Raw genomic sequence first — 20011 nt, 5'->3', positions numbered from 1 at the left:
CTAAAATTTTCTTTTCGCTATTAATTGATTGAAAACACTTTTTGAAAACCAATTTCATGTGTTGAAATTGTGTTTTGATATGTTTAATATTTCTTTTACAATCTTAGTGTATTAATTATTGAAACACTGATGAATATCTTTGAAAAGCAATTTCAAATGTGTTAAAATTGTGTTTTCTATGTTTAATATATTTTTTTACAATCTAAGGTCTATTGGTTGATTCAAACACTTATGGTACCTTTGAAAAACCATTTCATGAATTCAAATTGTATTTTGATATGTTTAATACTTCTTTTACAATCTAAGGCCTATTAATTGATTGAAACACTGATGATATCTTTGAAAAACAATTTCATGTGTTAAAATTGTGTTTTGATATGTTTTAATACTTCTTTCATTTACAATCTAAGGTTTTATAACCTAGGAAACTATAAGAAAGTGAATGTTCTGTATAATAATAGTTTAAAAGTATCTTAACTATTGAAAACAAGCGTATTACTTAACTAAAATGTTTGCAACTTGTTCTTTTCGCTATTAATTGATGGAAAACACTTTTCAAAACCAATTTCATGTGTTGAAATTGTGTTTTGATATGTGTTCAAATTTTATTTTGATATGTTTCATACTTCTTTTACAATCTAAGGTCTATTAATTGAATGAAACACTTATGATATCTTTGAAAACCAATTTCATGTGTTGAAATTCTGTTTGATATCTTTAATATTTCTTTCATCTACAATCTAAGGTTTTATAACCTAGGAAACTATAAGAAAGTGAATGTTCTGTATAATAATAGTTTAAAGGTATCTTAACTATTGAAAACAAGCGTATTACTTAACTAAAATGTTTGCAACTTGTTCTTTTCGCTATTAATTGATTGAAAACACTTTTGAAAACCAATTTCATGTGTTGAAATTGTGTTTTGATATGTTTAATATTTCTTTTACAATCTTAGTGTATTAATATATTGAAACACTGATGAATATCTTTGAAAAACAATTTCAAATGTGTTAAAATTGTGTTTTCATATGTTTAATATATTTTTTACAATCTAAGGTCTATTAGTTGATTCAAACACTTATGGTACCTTTGAAAAACCATTCATGAGTTCAAATTGTATTTGATATGTTTAATACTTCTTTTACAATCTTAAGGCCTATTAATTGATTGAAACACTTATGATATCTTTGAAAAACAATTTCATGTGTTAAAATTGTGTTTTGATATGTTTAATACTTCTTTCATTTACAATCTAAGGTTTTATAACCTAGGAAACTATAAGAAAGTGAATGTTCTGTATAATAATAGTTTAAAAGTATCTTAACTATTGAAAACAAGCGTATTACTTAACTAAAATGTTTGCAACTTGTTCTTTTCGCTATTAATTGATTGAAAACACTTTTGAAAACCAATTTCATGTGTTGAAATTGTGTTTTGATATGTTTAATATTTCTTTTACAATCTTAGTGTATTAATATATTGAAACACTGATGAATATCTTTGAAAAACAATTTCAAATGTGTTAAAATTGTGTTTTCATATGTTTAATATATTTTTTACAATCTAAGGTCTATTAGTTGATTCAAACACTTATGGTACCTTTGAAAAACCATTTCATGAGTTCAAATTGTATTTTGATATGTTTAATACTTCTTTTACAATCTTAAGGCCTATTAATTGATTGAAACACTTATGATATCTTTGAAAAACAATTTCATGTGTTAAAATTGTGTTTTGATATGTTTAATACTTCTTTCATTTACAATCTAAGGTTTTATAACCTAGGAAACTATAAGAAAGTGAATGTTCTGTATAATAATAGTTTAAAAGTATCTTAACTATTGAAAACAAGCGTATTACTTAACTAAAATGTTTGCATCTTGTTCTTTTCGCTATTAATTGATTGAAAACACTTTTCAAAACCAATTTCATGTGTTGAAATTGTGTTTTGATATGTGTTCAAATTTTATTTTGATATGTTTCATACTTCTTTTACAATCTAAGGTCTATTAATTGAATGAAACACTTATGATATCTTTGAAAACCAATTTCATGTGTTGAAATTCTGTTTTGATATCTTTAATATTTCTTTCATTTACAACCTAAGGTTTTATAACCTAGGAAACTATAAGAAAGTGAATGTTCTGTATAATAATAGTTTAAAGGTATCTTAACTATTGAAAACAAGCGTATTACTTAACTAAAATGTTTGCAACTTGTTCTTTTCGCTATTAATTGATTGAAAACACTTTTGAAAACCAATTTCATGTGTTGAAATTGTGTTTTGATATGTTTAATATTTCTTTTACAATCTTAGTGTATTAATTGATTGAAACACTGATGAATATCTTTGAAAAACAATTTCAAATGTGTTAAAATTGTGTTTTCTATGTTTAATATATTTTTTACAATCTAAGGTCTATTAGTTGATTCAAACACTTATGGTACCTTTGAAAAACCATTTCATGTGTTCAAATTGTATTTTGATATGTTTAATACTTCTTTTACAATCTAAGGCCTATTAATTGATTGAAACACTTATGATATCTTTGAAAAACAATTTCATGTGTTAAAATTGTGTTTTGATATGTTTAATACTTCTGTCATTAACAATCTAAGGTTTTATAACCTAGGAAACTATAAGAAAGTGAATGTTCTGTATAATAATAGTTTAAAAGTATCTTAACTATTGAAAACAAGCGTATTACTTAACTAAAATGTTTGCAACTTGTTCTTTTCGCTATTAATTGATTGAAAACACTTTTCAAAACCAATTTCATGTGTTGAAATTGTGTTTTGATATCTTTAATATTTCTTTCATTTACAATGTAAGGTTTTATAACCTAGGAAACTATAAGAAAGTGAATGTTCTGTATAATAATAGTTTAAAAGTATCTTAACTATTGACAACAAGCGTATTACTTAACTAAAATGTTTGCAACTTGTTCTTTTCGCTATTAATTGATTGAAAACACTTTTCAAAACCAATTTCATGTGTTGAAATTGTGTTTTGATATGTGTTCAAATTTTATTTTGATATGTTTAATACTTCTTTTACAATCTAAGGTCTATTAATTGAATGAATCACTTATGATATCTTTGAAAAACAATTTGATGTGTTAAAATTGTGTTTTGATATGTTTAATACTTCTTTCATCTACAATCTAAGGTTTTATAACCTAGGAAACTATAAGAAAGTGAATGTTCTGTATAATAATAGTTTAAAAGTATCTTAACTATTGAAAACAAGCGTATTACTTAACTAAAATGTTTGCAACTTGTTCTTTTCGCTATTAATTGATTGAAAACACTTTTCAAAACCAATTTCATGTGTTGAAATTGTGTTTTGATATGTTTAATATTTCTTTTACAATCTTAGTGTATTAATTGATTGAAACACTGATGAATATCTTTGAAAACCAATTTCAAATGTGTTAAAATTGTGTTTTCATATGTTTAATATATTTTTTACAATCTAAGGTCTATTAGTTGATTCAAACACTTATGGTACCTTTGAAAAACCATTTCATGTGTTCAAATTGTATTTTGATATGTTTAATACTTCTTTTACAATCTAAGGTCTATTAATTGATTGAAACACTTATGATATCATTGAAAAACAATTTCATGTGTTAAAATTGTGTTTTGATATGTTTAATACTTCTTTCATTTACAATCTAAGGTTTTATAACCTAGGAAACTATAAGAAAGTGAATGTTCTGTATAATAATAGTTTAAAAGTATCTTAACTATTGAAAACAAGCGTATTACTTAACTAAAATGTTTGCAACTTGTTCTTTTCGCTATTAATTTATTGAAAACACTTTTGAAAACCAATTTCATGTGTTGAAATTGTGTTTTGATATCTTTAATATTTCTTTCATTTACAATCTAAGGTTTTATAACCTAGGAAACTATAAGAAAGTGAATGTTCTGTATAATAATAGTTTAAAGGTATCTTAACTATTGAAAACAAGCGTATTACTTAACTAAAATGTTTGCAACTTGTTATTTTCGCTATTAATTGATTGAAAACACTTTTCAAAACCAATTTCATGTGTTGAAATTGTGTTTTGATATGTGTTCAAATTTTATTTTGATATGTTTAATACTTCTTTTACAATCTAAGGTTTATTAATTGAATGAATCACTTATGATATCTTTGAAAAACAATTTGATGTGTTAAAATTGTGTTTTGATATGTTTAATACTTCTTTCATCTACAATCTAAGGTTTTATAACCTAGGAAACTATAAGAAAGTGAATGTTCTGTATAATAATAGTTTAAAAGTATCTTAACTATTGAAAACAAGCGTATTACTTAACTAAAATGTTTGCAACTTGTTCTTTTCGCTATTAATTGATTGAAAACACTTTTGAAAACCAATTTCATATGTTGAAATTGTGTTTTGATATGTTTAATATTTCTTTTACAATCTTAGTGTATTAATTTATTGAAACACTGATGAATATCTTTGAAAAGCAATTTCAAATGTGTTAAAATTGTGTTTTCTATGTTTAATATATTTTTTACAATCTAAGGTCTATTGGTTGATTCAAACACTTATGGTACCTTTGAAAAACCATTTCATGAGTTCAAATTGTATTTTGATATGTTTAATACTTCTTTTACAATCTAAGGCCTATTAATTGATTGAAACACTTATGATATCTTTGAAAAACAATTTCATGTGTTAAAATTGTGTTTTGATATGTTTTATACTTCTTTCATTTACAATCTAAGGTTTTATAACCTAGGAAACTATAAGAAAGTGAATGTTCTGTATAATAATAGTTTAAAAGTATCTTAACTATTGAAAACAAGCGTATTACTTAACTAAAATGTTTGCAACTTGTTCTTTTCGCTATTAATTGATGGAAAACACTTTTCAAAACCAATTTCATGTGTTGAAATTGTGTTTTGATATGTGTTCAAATTTTATTTTGATATGTTTCATACTTCTTTTACAATCTAAGGTCTATTAATTGAATGAAACACTTATGATATCTTTGAAAACCAATTTCATGTGTTGAAATTCTGTTTTGATATCTTTAATATTTCTTTCATCTACAATCTAAGGTTTTATAACCTAGGAAACTATAAGAAAGTGAATGTTCTGTATAATAATAGTTTAAAGGTATCTTAACTATTGAAAACAAGCGTATTACTTAACTAAAATGTTTGCAACTTGTTCTTTTCGCTATTAATTGATTGAAAACACTTTTGAAAACCAATTTCATGTGTTGAAATTGTGTTTTGATATGTTTAATATTTCTTTTACAATCTTAGTGTATTAATATATTGAAACACTGATGAATATCTTTGAAAAACAATTTCAAATGTGTTAAAATTGTGTTTTCATATGTTTAATATATTTTTTACAATCTAAGGTCTATTAGTTGATTCAAACACTTATGGTACCTTTGAAAAACCATTTCATGAGTTCAAATTGTATTTTGATATGTTTAATACTTCTTTTACAATCTTAAGGCCTATTAATTGATTGAAACACTTATGATATCTTTGAAAAACAATTTCATGTGTTAAAATTGTGTTTTGATATGTTTAATACTTCTTTCATTTACAATCTAAGGTTTTATAACCTAGGAAACTATAAGAAAGTGAATGTTCTGTATAATAATAGTTTAAAAGTATCTTAACTATTGAAAACAAGCGTATTACTTAACTAAAATGTTTGCAACTTGTTCTTTTCGCTATTAATTGATTGAAAACACTTTTCAAAACCAATTTCATGTGTTGAAATTGTGTTTTGATATGTGTTCAAATTTTATTTTGATATGTTTCATACTTCTTTTACAATCTAAGGTCTATTAATTGAATGAAACACTTATGATATCTTTGAAAACCAATTTCATGTGTTGAAATTCTGTTTTGATATCTTTAATATTTCTTTCATTTACAACCTAAGGTTTTATAACCTAGGAAACTATAAGAAAGTGAATGTTCTGTATAATAATAGTTTAAAGGTATCTTAACTATTGAAAACAAGCGTATTACTTAACTAAAATGTTTGCAACTTGTTCTTTTCGCTATTAATTGATTGAAAACACTTTTGAAAACCAATTTCATGTGTTGAAATTGTGTTTTGATATGTTTAATATTTCTTTTACAATCTTAGTGTATTAATTGATTGAAACACTGATGAATATCTTTGAAAAACAATTTCAAATGTGTTAAAATTGTGTTTTCTATGTTTAATATATTTTTTAGAATCTAAGGTCTATTAGTTGATTCAAACACTTATGGTACCTTTGAAAAACCATTTCATGTGTTCAAATTGTATTTTGATATGTTTAATACTTCTTTTACAATCTAAGGCCTATTAATTGATTGAAACACTTATGATATCTTTGAAAAACAATTTCATGTGTTAAAATTGTGTTTTGATATGTTTAATACTTCTGTCATTAACAATCTAAGGTTTTATAACCTAGGAAACTATAAGAAAGTGAATGTTCTGTATAATAATAGTTTAAAAGTATCTTAACTATTGAAAACAAGCGTATTACTTAACTAAAATGTTTGCAACTTGTTCTTTTCGCTATTAATTGATTGAAAACACTTTTGAAAACCAATTTCATGTGTTGAAATTGTGTTTTGATATCTTTAATATTTCTTTCATTTACAATGTAAGGTTTTATAACCTAGGAAACTATAAGAAAGTGAATGTTCTGTATAATAATAGTTTAAAAGTATCTTAACTATTGACAACAAGCGTATTACTTAACTAAAATGTTTGCAACTTGTTCTTTTCGCTATTAATTGATTGAAAACACTTTTCAAAACCAATTTCATGTGTTGAAATTGTGTTTTGATATGTGTTCAAATTTTATTTTGATATGTTTAATACTTCTTTTACAATCTAAGGTCTATTAATTGAATGAATCACTTATGATATCTTTGAAAAACAATTTGATGTGTTAAAATTGTGTTTTGATATGTTTAATACTTCTTTCATCTACAATCTAAGGTTTTATAACCTAGGAAACTATAAGAAAGTGAATGTTCTGTATAATAATAGTTTAAAAGTATCTTAACTATTGAAAACAAGCGTATTACTTAACTAAAATGTTTGCAACTTGTTCTTTTCGCTATTAATTGATTGAAAACACTTTTGAAAACCAATTTCATGTGTTGAAATTGTGTTTTGATATCTTTAATATTTCTTTCATTTACAATGTAAGGTTTTATAATCTAGGAAACTATAAGAAAGTGAATGTTCTGTATAATAATAGTTTAAAAGTATCTTAACTATTGACAACAAGCGTATTACTTAACTAAAATGTTTGCAACTTGTTCTTTTCGCTATTAATTGATTGAAAACACTTTTCAAAACCAATTTCATGTGTTGAAATTGTGTTTTGATATGTGTTCAAATTTTATTTTGATATGTTTAATACTTCTTTTACAATCTAAGGTCTATTAATTGAATGAATCACTTATGATATCTTTGAAAAACAATTTGATGTGTTAAAATTGTGTTTTGATATGTTTAATACTTCTTTCATCTACAATCTAAGGTTTTATAACCTAGGAAACTATAAGAAAGTGAATGTTCTGTATAATAATAGTTTAAAAGTATCTTAACTATTGAAAACAAGCGTATTACTTAACTAAAATGTTTGCAACTTGTTCTTTTCGCTATTAATTGATTGAAAACACTTTTGAAAACCAATTTCATGTGTTGAAATTGTGTTTTGATATGTTTAATATTTCTTTTACAATCTTAGTGTATTAATTTATTGAAACACTGATGAATATCTTTGAAAAGCAATTTCAAATGTGTTAAAATTGTGTTTTCTATGTTTAATATATTTTTTACAATCTAAGGTCTATTGGTTGATTCAAACACTTATGGTACCTTTGAAAAACCATTTCATGAGTTCAAATTGTATTTTGATATGTTTAATACTTCTTTTACAATCTAAGGCCTATTAATTGATTGAAACACTTATGATATCTTTGAAAAACAATTTCATGTGTTAAAATTGTGTTTTGATATGTTTTATACTTCTTTCATTTACAATCTAAGGTTTTATAACCTAGGAAACTATAAGAAAGTGAATGTTCTGTATAATAATAGTTTAAAAGTATCTTAACTATTGAAAACAAGCGTATTACTTAACTAAAATGTTTGCAACTTGTTCTTTTCGCTATTAATTGATGGAAAACACTTTTCAAAACCAATTTCATGTGTTGAAATTGTGTTTTGATATGTGTTCAAATTTTATTTTGATATGTTTCATACTTCTTTTACAATCTAAGGTCTATTAATTGAATGAAACACTTATGATATCTTTGAAAACCAATTTCATGTGTTGAAATTCTGTTTTGATATCTTTAATATTTCTTTCATCTACAATCTAAGGTTTTATAACCTAGGAAACTATAAGAAAGTGAATGTTCTGTATAATAATAGTTTAAAGGTATCTTAACTATTGAAAACAAGCGTATTACTTAACTAAAATGTTTGCAACTTGTTCTTTTCGCTATTAATTGATTGAAAACACTTTTGAAAACCAATTTCATGTGTTGAAATTGTGTTTTGATATGTTTAATATTTCTTTTACAATCTTAGTGTATTAATATATTGAAACACTGATGAATATCTTTGAAAAACAATTTCAAATGTGTTAAAATTGTGTTTTCATATGTTTAATATATTTTTTACAATCTAAGGTCTATTAGTTGATTCAAACACTTATGGTACCTTTGAAAAACCATTTCATGAGTTCAAATTGTATTTTGATATGTTTAATACTTCTTTTACAATCTTAAGGCCTATTAATTGATTGAAACACTTATGATATCTTTGAAAAACAATTTCATGTGTTAAAATTGTGTTTTGATATGTTTAATACTTCTTTCATTTACAATCTAAGGTTTTATAACCTAGGAAACTATAAGAAAGTGAATGTTCTGTATAATAATAGTTTAAAAGTATCTTAACTATTGAAAACAAGCGTATTACTTAACTAAAATGTTTGCAACTTGTTCTTTTCGCTATTAATTGATTGAAAACACTTTTCAAAACCAATTTCATGTGTTGAAATTGTGTTTTGATATGTTTAATATTTCTTTTACAATCTTAGTGTATTAATTGATTGAAACACTGATGAATATCTTTGAAAACCAATTTCAAATGTGTTAAAATTGTGTTTTCATATGTTTAATATATTTTTTACAATCTAAGGTCTATTAGTTGATTCAAACACTTATGGTACCTTTGAAAAACCATTTCATGTGTTCAAATTGTATTTTGATATGTTTAATACTTCTTTTACAATCTAAGGCCTATTAATTGATTGAAACACTTATGATATCTTTGAAAAACAATTTCATGTGTTAAAATTGTGTTTAGATATGTTTAATACTTCTGTCATTAACAATCTAAGGTTTTATAACCTAGGAAACTATAAGAAAGTGAATGTTCTGTATAATAATAGTTTAAAGGTATCTTAACTATTGAAAACAAGCGTATTACTTAACTAAAATGTTTGCAACTTGTTCTTTTCGCTATTAATTGATTGAAAACACTTTTCAAAACCAATTTCATGTGTTGAAATTGTGTTTTGATATGTGTTCAAATTTTATTTTGATATGTTTCATACTTCTTTTACAATCTAAGGTCTATTAATTGAATGAAACACTTATGATATCTTTGAAAACCAATTTCATGTGTTGAAATTCTGTTTTGATATCTTTAATATTTCTTTCATTTACAACCTAAGGTTTTATAACCTAGGAAACTATAAGAAAGTGAATGTTCTGTATAATAATAGTTTAAAGGTATCTTAACTATTGAAAACAAGCGTATTACTTAACTAAAATGTTTGCAACTTGTTCTTTTCGCTATTAATTGATTGAAAACACTTTTGAAAACACTTTTGAAAACCAATTTCATGTGTTGAAATTGTGTTTTGATATGTTTAATATTTCTTTTACAATCTTAGTGTATTAATTGATTGAAACACTGATGAATATCTTTGAAAAACAATTTCAAATGTGTTAAAATTGTGTTTTCTATGTTTAATATATTTTTTACAATCTAAGGTCTATTAGTTGATTCAAACACTTATGGTACCTTTGAAAAACCATTTCATGTGTTCAAATTGTATTTTGATATGTTTAATACTTCTTTTACAATCTAAGGCCTATTAATTGATTGAAACACTTATGATATCTTTGAAAAACAATTTCATGTGTTAAAATTGTGTTTAGATATGTTTAATACTTCTGTCATTAACAATCTAAGGTTTTATAACCTAGGAAACTATAAGAAAGTGAATGTTCTGTATAATAATAGTTTAAAAGTATCTTAACTATTGAAAACAAGCGTATTACTTAACTAAAATGTTTGCAACTTGTTCTTTTCGCTATTAATTGATTGAAAACACTTTTGAAAACCAATTTCATGTGTTGAAATTGTGTTTTGATATCTTTAATATTTCTTTCATTTACAATGTAAGGTTTTATAACCTAGGAAACTATAAGAAAGTGAATGTTCTGTATAATAATAGTTTAAAAGTATCTTAACTATTGACAACAAGCGTATTACTTAACTAAAATGTTTGCAACTTGTTCTTTTCGCTATTAATTGATTGAAAACACTTTTCAAAACCAATTTCATGTGTTGAAATTGTGTTTTGATATGTGTTCAAATTTTATTTTGATATGTTTAATACTTCTTTTACAATCTAAGGTCTATTAATTGAATGAATCACTTATGATATCTTTGAAAAACAATTTGATGTGTTAAAATTGTGTTTTGATATGTTTAATACTTCTTTCATCTACAATCTAAGGTTTTATAACCTAGGAAACTATAAGAAAGTGAATGTTCTGTATAATAATAGTTTAAAAGTATCTTAACTATTGAAAACAAGCGTATTACTTAACTAAAATGTTTGCAACTTGTTCTTTTCGCTATTAATTGATTGAAAACACTTTTCAAAACCAATTTCATGTGTTGAAATTGTGTTTTGATATGTTTAATATTTCTTTTACAATCTTAGTGTATTAATTGATTGAAACACTGATGAATATCTTTGAAAACCAATTTCAAATGTGTTAAAATTGTGTTTTCATATGTTTAATATATTTTTTACAATCTAAGGTCTATTAGTTGATTCAAACACTTATGGTACCTTTGAAAAACCATTTCATGTGTTCAAATTGTATTTTGATATGTTTAATACTTCTTTTACAATCTAAGGTCTATTAATTGATTGAAACACTTATGATATCATTGAAAAACAATTTCATGTGTTAAAATTGTGTTTTGATATGTTTAATACTTCTTTCATTTACAATCTAAGGTTTTATAACCTAGGAAACTATAAGAAAGTGAATGTTCTGTATAATAATAGTTTAAAAGTATCTTAACTATTGAAAACAAGCGTATTACTTAACTAAAATGTTTGCAACTTGTTCTTTTCGCTATTAAATGATTGAAAACACTTTTGAAAACCAATTTCATGTGTTGAAATTGTGTTTTGATATGTTTAATATTTCTTTTACAATCTTAGTGTATTAATTGATTGAAACACTGATGAATATCTTTCAAAACCAATTTCAAATGTGTTAAAATTGTGTTTTCATATGTTTAATATATTTTTTACAATCTAAGGTCTATTAGTTGATTCAAACACTTATGGTACCTTTGAAAAACCATTTCATGTGTTCAAATTGTATTTTGATATGTTTAATACTTCTTTTACAATCTAAGGTCTATTAATTGATTGAAACACTTATGATATCATTGAAAAACAATTTCATGTGTTAAAATTGTGTTTTGATATGTTTAATACTTCTTTCATTTACAATCTAAGGTTTTATAACCTAGGAAACTATAAGAAAGTGAATGTTCTGTATAATAATAGTTTAAAAGTATCTTAACTATTGAAAACAAGCGTATTACTTAACTAAAATGTTTGCAACTTGTTCTTTTCGCTATTAATTGATTGAAAACACTTTTGAAAACCAATTTCATGTGTTGAAATTGTGTTTTGATATCTTTAATATTTCTTTCATTTACAATCTAAGGTTTTATAACCTAGGAAACTATAAGAAAGTGAATGTTCTGTATAATAATAGTTTAAAGGTATCTTAACTATTGAAAACAAGCGTATTACTTAACTAAAATGTTTGCAACTTGTTATTTTCGCTATTAATTGATTGAAAACACTTTTCAAAACCAATTTCATGTGTTGAAATTGTGTTTTGATATGTGTTCAAATTTTATTTTGATATGTTTAATACTTCTTTTACAATCTAAGGTTTATTAATTGAATGAATCACTTATGATATCTTTGAAAAACAATTTGATGTGTTAAAATTGTGTTTTGATATGTTTAATACTTCTTTCATCTACAATCTAAGGTTTTATAACCTAGGAAACTATAAGAAAGTGAATGTTCTGTATAATAATAGTTTAAAAGTATCTTAACTATTGAAAACAAGCGTATTACTTAACTAAAATGTTTGCAACTTGTTCTTTTCGCTATTAATTGATTGAAAACACTTTTGAAAACCAATTTCATGTGTTAAAATTGTGTTTTGATATGTTTAATATTTCTTTTACAATCTTAGTGTATTAATTTATTGAAACACTGATGAATATCTTTGAAAAGCAATTTCAAATGTGTTAAAATTGTGTTTTCTATGTTTAATATATTTTTTACAATCTAAGGTCTATTGGTTGATTCAAACACTTATGGTACCTTTGAAAAACCATTTCATGAGTTCAAATTGTATTTTGATATGTTTAATACTTCTTTTACAATCTAAGGCCTATTAATTGATTGAAACACTTATGATATCTTTGAAAAACAATTTCATGTGTTAAAATTGTGTTTTGATATGTTTTATACTTCTTTCATTTACAATCTAAGGTTTTATAACCTAGGAAACTATAAGAAAGTGAATGTTCTGTATAATAATAGTTTAAAAGTATCTTAACTATTGAAAACAAGCGTATTACTTAACTAAAATGTTTGCAACTTGTTCTTTTCGCTATTAATTGATTGAAAACACTTTTCAAAACCAATTTCAGGTGTTGAAATTGTGTTTTGATATGTGTTCAAATTTTATTTTGATATGTTTCATACTTCTTTTGCAATCTAAGGTCTATTAATTGAATGAAACACTTATGATATCTTTGAAAACCAATTTCATGTGTTGAAATTCTGTTTTGATATCTTTAATATTTCTTTCATTTACAACCTAAGGTTTTATAACCTAGGAAACTATAAGAAAGTGAATGTTCTGTATAATAATAGTTTAAAGGTATCTTAACTATTGAAAACAAGCGTATTACTTAACTAAAATGTTTGCAACTTGTTCTTTTCGCTATTAATTGATTGAAAACACTTTTGAAAACCAATTTCATGTGTTGAAATTGTGTTTTGATATGTTTAATATTTCTTTTACAATCTTAGTGTATTAATTTATTGAAACACTGATGAATATCTTTGAAAAGCAATTTCAAATGTGTTAAAATTGTGTTTTCTATGTTTAATATATTTTTTACAATCTAAGGTCTATTAGTTGATTCAAACACTTATGGTACCTTTGAAAAACCATTTCATGTGTTCAAATTGTATTTTGATATGTTTAATACTTCTTTTACAATCTAAGGTCTATTAATTGATTGAAACACTTATGATATCATTGAAAAACAATTTCATGTGTTAAAATTGTGTTTTGATATGTTTAATACTTCTTTCATTTACAATCTAAGGTTTTATAACCTAGGAAACTATAAGAAAGTGAATGTTCTGTATAATAATAGTTTAAAAGTATCTTAACTATTGAAAACAAGCGTATTACTTAACTAAAATGTTTGCAACTTGTTCTTTTCGCTATTAATTGATTGAAAACACTTTTGAAAACCAATTTCATGTGTTGAAATTGTGTTTTGATATCTTTAATATTTCTTTCATTTACAATGTAAGGTTTTATAACCTAGGAAACTATAAGAAAGTGAATGTTCTGTATAATAATAGTTTAAAAGTATCTTAACTATTGACAACAAGCGTATTACTTAACTAAAATGTTTGCAACTTGTTCTTTTCGCTATTAATTGATTGAAAAAACTTTTCAAAACCAATTTCATGTGTTGAAATTGTGTTTTAATATGTTTAATATTTCTTTTACAATCTTAGTGTATTAATTGATTGAAACACTGATGAATATCTTTCAAAACCAATTTCAAATGTGTTAAAATTGTGTTTTCATATGTTTAATATATTTTTTACAATCTAAGGTCTATTAGTTGATTCAAACACTTATGGTACCTTTGAAAAACCATTTCATGTGTTCAAATTGTATTTTGATATGTTTAATACTTCTTTTACAATCTAAGGTCTATTAATTGATTGAAACACTTATGATATCATTGAAAAACAATTTCATGTGTTAAAATTGTGTTTTGATATGTTTAATACTTCTTTCATTTACAATCTAAGGTTTTATAACCTAGGAAACTATAAGAAAGTGAATGTTCTGTATAATAATAGTTTAAAAGTATCTTAACTATTGAAAACAAGCGTATTACTTAACTAAAATGTTTGCAACTTGTTCTTTTCGCTATTAATTGATTGAAAACACTTTTGAAAACCAATTTCATGTGTTGAAATTGTGTTTTGATATCTTTAATATTTCTTTCATTTACAATCTAAGGTTTTATAACCTAGGAAACTATAAGAAAGTGAATGTTCTGTATAATAATAGTTTAAAGGTATCTTAACTATTGAAAACAAGCGTATTACTTAACTAAAATGTTTGCAACTTGTTATTTTCGCTATTAATTGATTGAAAACACTTTTCAAAACCAATTTCATGTGTTGAAATTGTGTTTTGATATGTGTTCAAATTTTATTTTGATATGTTTAATACTTCTTTTACAATCTAAGGTTTATTAATTGAATGAATCACTTATGATATCTTTGAAAAACAATTTGATGTGTTAAAATTGTGTTTTGATATGTTTAATACTTCTTTCATCTACAATCTAAGGTTTTATAACCTAGGAAACTATAAGAAAGTGAATGTTCTGTATAATAATAGTTTAAAAGTATCTTAACTATTGAAAACAAGCGTATTACTTAACTAAAATGTTTGCAACTTGTTCTTTTCGCTATTAATTGATTGAAAACACTTTTGAAAACCAATTTCATGTGTTGAAATTGTGTTTTGATATGTTTAATATTTCTTTTACAATCTTAGTGTATTAATTTATTGAAACACTGATGAATATCTTTGAAAAGCAATTTCAAATGTGTTAAAATTGTGTTTTCTATGTTTAATATATTTTTTACAATCTAAGGTTTATTAGTTGATTCAAACACCTATGGTACCTTTGAAAAACCATTTCATGAGTTCAAATTGTATTTTGATATGTTTAATACTTCTTTTACAATCTTAAGGCCTATTAATTGATTGAAACACTTATGATATCTTTGAAAAACAATTTCATGTGTTAAAATTGTGTTTTGATATGTTTTATACTTCTTTCATTTACAATCTAAGGTTTTATAACCTAGGAAACTATAAGAAAGTGAATGTTCTGTATAATAATAGTTTAAAAGTATCTTAACTATTGAAAACAAGCGTATTACTTAACTAAAATGTTTGCAACTTGTTCTTTTCGCTATTAATTGATTGAAAACACTTTTCAAAACCAATTTCATGTGTTGAAATTGTGTTTTGATATGTGTTCAAATTTTATTTGATATGTTTCATACTTCTTTTACAATCTAAGGTCTATTAATTGAATGAAACACTTATGATATCTTTGAAAACCAATTTCATGTGTTGAAATTCTGTTTTGATATCTTTAATATTTCTTTCATTTACAACCTAAGGTTTTATAACCTAGGAAACTATAAGAAAGTGAATGTTCTGTATAATAATAGTTTAAAAGTATCTTAACTATTGAAAACAAGCGTATTACTTAACTAAAATGTTTGCAACTTGTTCTTTTCGCTATTAATTGATTGAAAACACTTTTGAAAACCAATTTCATGTGTTGAAATTGTGTTTTGATATCTTTAATATTTCTTTCATTTACAATGTAAGGTTTTATAACCTAGGAAACTATAAGAAAGTGAATGTTCTGTATAATAATAGTTTAAAAGTATCTTAACTATTGACAACAAGCGTATTACTTAACTAAAATGTTTGCAACTTGTTCTTTTCGCTATTAATTGATTGAAAACACTTTTCAAAACCAATTTCGTGTGTTGAAATTGTGTTTTGATATGTGTTCAAATTTTATTTTGATATGTGTAATACTTCTTTTACAATCTAAGGTCTATTAATTGAATGAATCACTTATGATATCTTTGAAAAACAATTTGATGTGTTAAAATTGTGTTTTGATATCTTTAATACTTCTTTCATCTACAATCTATGGTTTTATAACCTAGGAAACTATAAGAAAGTGAATGTTCTGTATAATAATAGTTTAAAAGTATCTTAACTATTGAAAACAAGCGTATTACTTAACTAAAATGTTTGCAACTTGTTCTTTTCGCTATTAAATGATTGAAAACACTTTTGAAAACCAATTTCATGTGTTGAAATTGTGTTTTGATATGTTTAATATTTCTTTTACAATCTTAGTGTATTAATTGATTGAAACACTGATGAATATCTTTGAAAAACAATTTCAAATGTGTTAAAATTGTGTTTTCATATGTTTAATATATTTTTTACAATCTAAGGTCTATTAGTTGATTCAAACACTTATGGTACCTTTGAAAAACCATTTCATGTGTTCAAATTGTATTTTGATATGTTTAATACTTCTTTTACAATCTAAGGTCTATTAATTGATTGAAACACTTATGATATCATTGAAAAACAATTTCATGTGTTAAAATTGTGTTTTGATATGTTTAATACTTCTTTCATTTACAATCTAAGGTTTTATAACCTAGGAAACTATAAGAAAGTGAATGTTCTGTATAATAATAGTTTAAAAGTATCTTAACTATTGAAAACAAGCGTATTACTTAACTAAAATGTTTGCAACTTGTTCTTTTCGCTATTAATTGATTGAAAACACTTTTGAAAACCAATTTCATGTGTTGAAATTGTGTTTTGATATCTTTAATATTTCTTTCATTTACAATCTAAGGTTTTATAACCTAGGAAACTATAAGAAAGTGAATGTTCTGTATAATAATAGTTTAAAGGTATCTTAACTATTGAAAACAAGCGTATTACTTAACTAAAATGTTTGCAACTTGTTCTTTTCGCTATTAATTGATTGAAAAAACTTTTGAAAACCAATTTCATGTGTTGAAATTGTGTTTTGATATGTTTAATATTTCTTTTACAATCTTAGTGTATTAATTGATTGAAACACTGATGAATATCTTTGAAAAACAATTTCAAATGTGTTAAAATTGTGTTTTCATATGTTTAATATATTTTTTACAATCTAAGGTCTATTAGTTGATTCAAACACTTATGGTACCTTTGAAAAACCATTTCATGTGTTCAAATTGTATTTTGATATGTTTAATACTTCTTTTACAATCTAAGGTCTATTAATTGATTGAAACACTTATGATATCATTGAAAAACAATTTCATGTGTTAAAATTGTGTTTTGATATGTTTAATACTTCTTTCATTTACAATCTAAGGTTTTATAACCTAGGAAACTATAAGAAAGTGAATGTTCTGTATAATAATAGTTTAAAAGTATCTTAACTATTGAAAACAAGCGTATTACTTAACTAAAATGTTTGCAACTTGTTCTTTTCGCTATTAATTGATTGAAAACACTTTTGAAAACCAATTTCATGTGTTGAAATTGTGTTTTGATATCTTTAATATTTCTTTCATTTACAATGTAAGGTTTTATAACCTAGGAAACTATAAGAAAGTGAATGTTCTGTATAATAATAGTTTAAAAGTATCTTAACTATTGACAACAAGCGTATTACTTAACTAAAATGTTTGCAACTTGTTCTTTTCGCTATTAATTGATTGAAAACACTTTTCAAAACCAATTTCATGTGTTGAAATTGTGTTTTGATATGTGTTCAAATTTTATTTTGATATGTTTAATACTTCTTTTACAATCTAAGGTCTATTAATTGAATGAATCACTTATGATATCTTTGAAAAACAATTTGATGTGTTAAAATTGTGTTTTGATATGTTTAATACTTCTTTCATTTACAATCTAAGGTTTTATAACCTAGGAAACTATAAGAAAGTGAATGTTCTGTATAATAATAGTTTAAAAGTATCTTAACTATTGAAAACAAGCGTATTACTTAACTAAAATGTTTGCAACTTGTTCTTTTCGCTATTAATTGATTGAAAACACTTTTGAAAACCAATTTCATGTGTTGAAATTGTGTTTTGATATCTTTAATATTTCTTTCATTTACAATCTAAGGTTTTATAACCTAGGAAACTATAAGAAAGTGAATGTTCTGTATAATAATAGTTTAAAGGTATCTTAACTATTGAAAACAAGCGTATTACTTAACTAAAATGTTTGCAACTTGTTCTTTTCGCTATTAATTGATTGAAAAAACTTTTGAAAACCAATTTCATGTGTTGAAATTGTGTTTTGATATGTTTAATATTTCTTTTACAATCTTAGTGTATTAATTGATTGAAACACTGATGAATATCTTTGAAAAACAATTTCAAATGTGTTAAAATTGTGTTTTCATATGTTTAATATATTTTTTACAATCTAAGGTCTATTAGTTGATTCAAACACTTATGGTACCTTTGAAAAACCATTTCATGTGTTCAAATTGTATTTTGATATGTTTAATACTTCTTTTACAATCTAAGGTCTATTAATTGATTGAAACACTTATGATATCATTGAAAAACAATTTCATGTGTTAAAATTGTGTTTTGATATGTTTAATACTTCTTTCATTTACAATCTAAGGTTTTATAACCTAGGAAACTATAAGAAAGTGAATGTTCTGTATAATAATAGTTTAAAAGTATCTTAACTATTGAAAACAAGCGTATTACTTAACTAAAATGTTTGCAACTTGTTCTTTTCGCTATTAATTGATTGAAAACACTTTTGAAAACCAATTTCATGTGTTGAAATTGTGTTTTGATATCTTTAATATTTCTTTCATTTACAATCTAAGGTTTTATAACCTAGGAAACTATAAGAAAGTGAATGTTCTGTATAATAATAGTTTAAAGGTATCTTAACTATTGAAAACAAGCGTATTACTTAACTAAAATGTTTGCAACTTGTTCTTTTCGCTATTAATTGATTGAAAAAACTTTTGAAAACCAATTTCATGTGTTGAAATTGTGTTTTGATATGTTTAATATTTCTTTTACAATCTTAGTGTATTAATTGATTGAAACGCTGATGAATATCTTTGAAAAACAATTTCAAATGTGTTAAAATTGTGTTTTCATATGTTTAATATATTTTTTACAATCTAAGGTCTATTAGTTGATTCAAACATTTATGGTACCTTTGAAAAACCATTTCATGTGTTCAAATTGTATTTTGATATGTTTAATACTTCTTTTACAATCTAAGGTCTATTAATTGATTGAAACACTTATAATATCATTGAAAAACAATTTCATGTGTTAAAATTGTGTTTTGATATGTTTAATACTTCTTTCATTTACAATCTAAGGTTTTATAACCTAGGAAACTATAAGAAAGTGAATGTTCTGTATAATAATAGTTTAAAAGTATCTTAACTATTGACAACAAACGTATTACTTAACTAAAATGTTTGCAACTTGTTCTTTTCGCTATTAATTGATTGAAAACACTTTTCAAAACCAATTTCGTGTGTTGAAATTGTGTTTTGATATGTGTTCAAATTTTATTTTGATATGTGTAATACTTCTTTTACAATCTAAGGTCTATTAATTGAATGAATCACTTATGATATCTTTGAAAAACAATTTGATGTGTTAAAATTGTGTTTTGATATCTTTAATACTTCTTTCATCTACA

The sequence above is a fragment of the Phaseolus vulgaris genome, chromosome 10 (genome assembly GCF_000499845.2).
Source record: "Phaseolus vulgaris cultivar G19833 chromosome 10, P. vulgaris v2.0, whole genome shotgun sequence".
In the NCBI taxonomy this organism is placed as follows: domain Eukaryota; kingdom Viridiplantae; phylum Streptophyta; class Magnoliopsida; order Fabales; family Fabaceae; genus Phaseolus; species Phaseolus vulgaris.
This window is presented reverse-complemented; position numbering follows the sequence as displayed.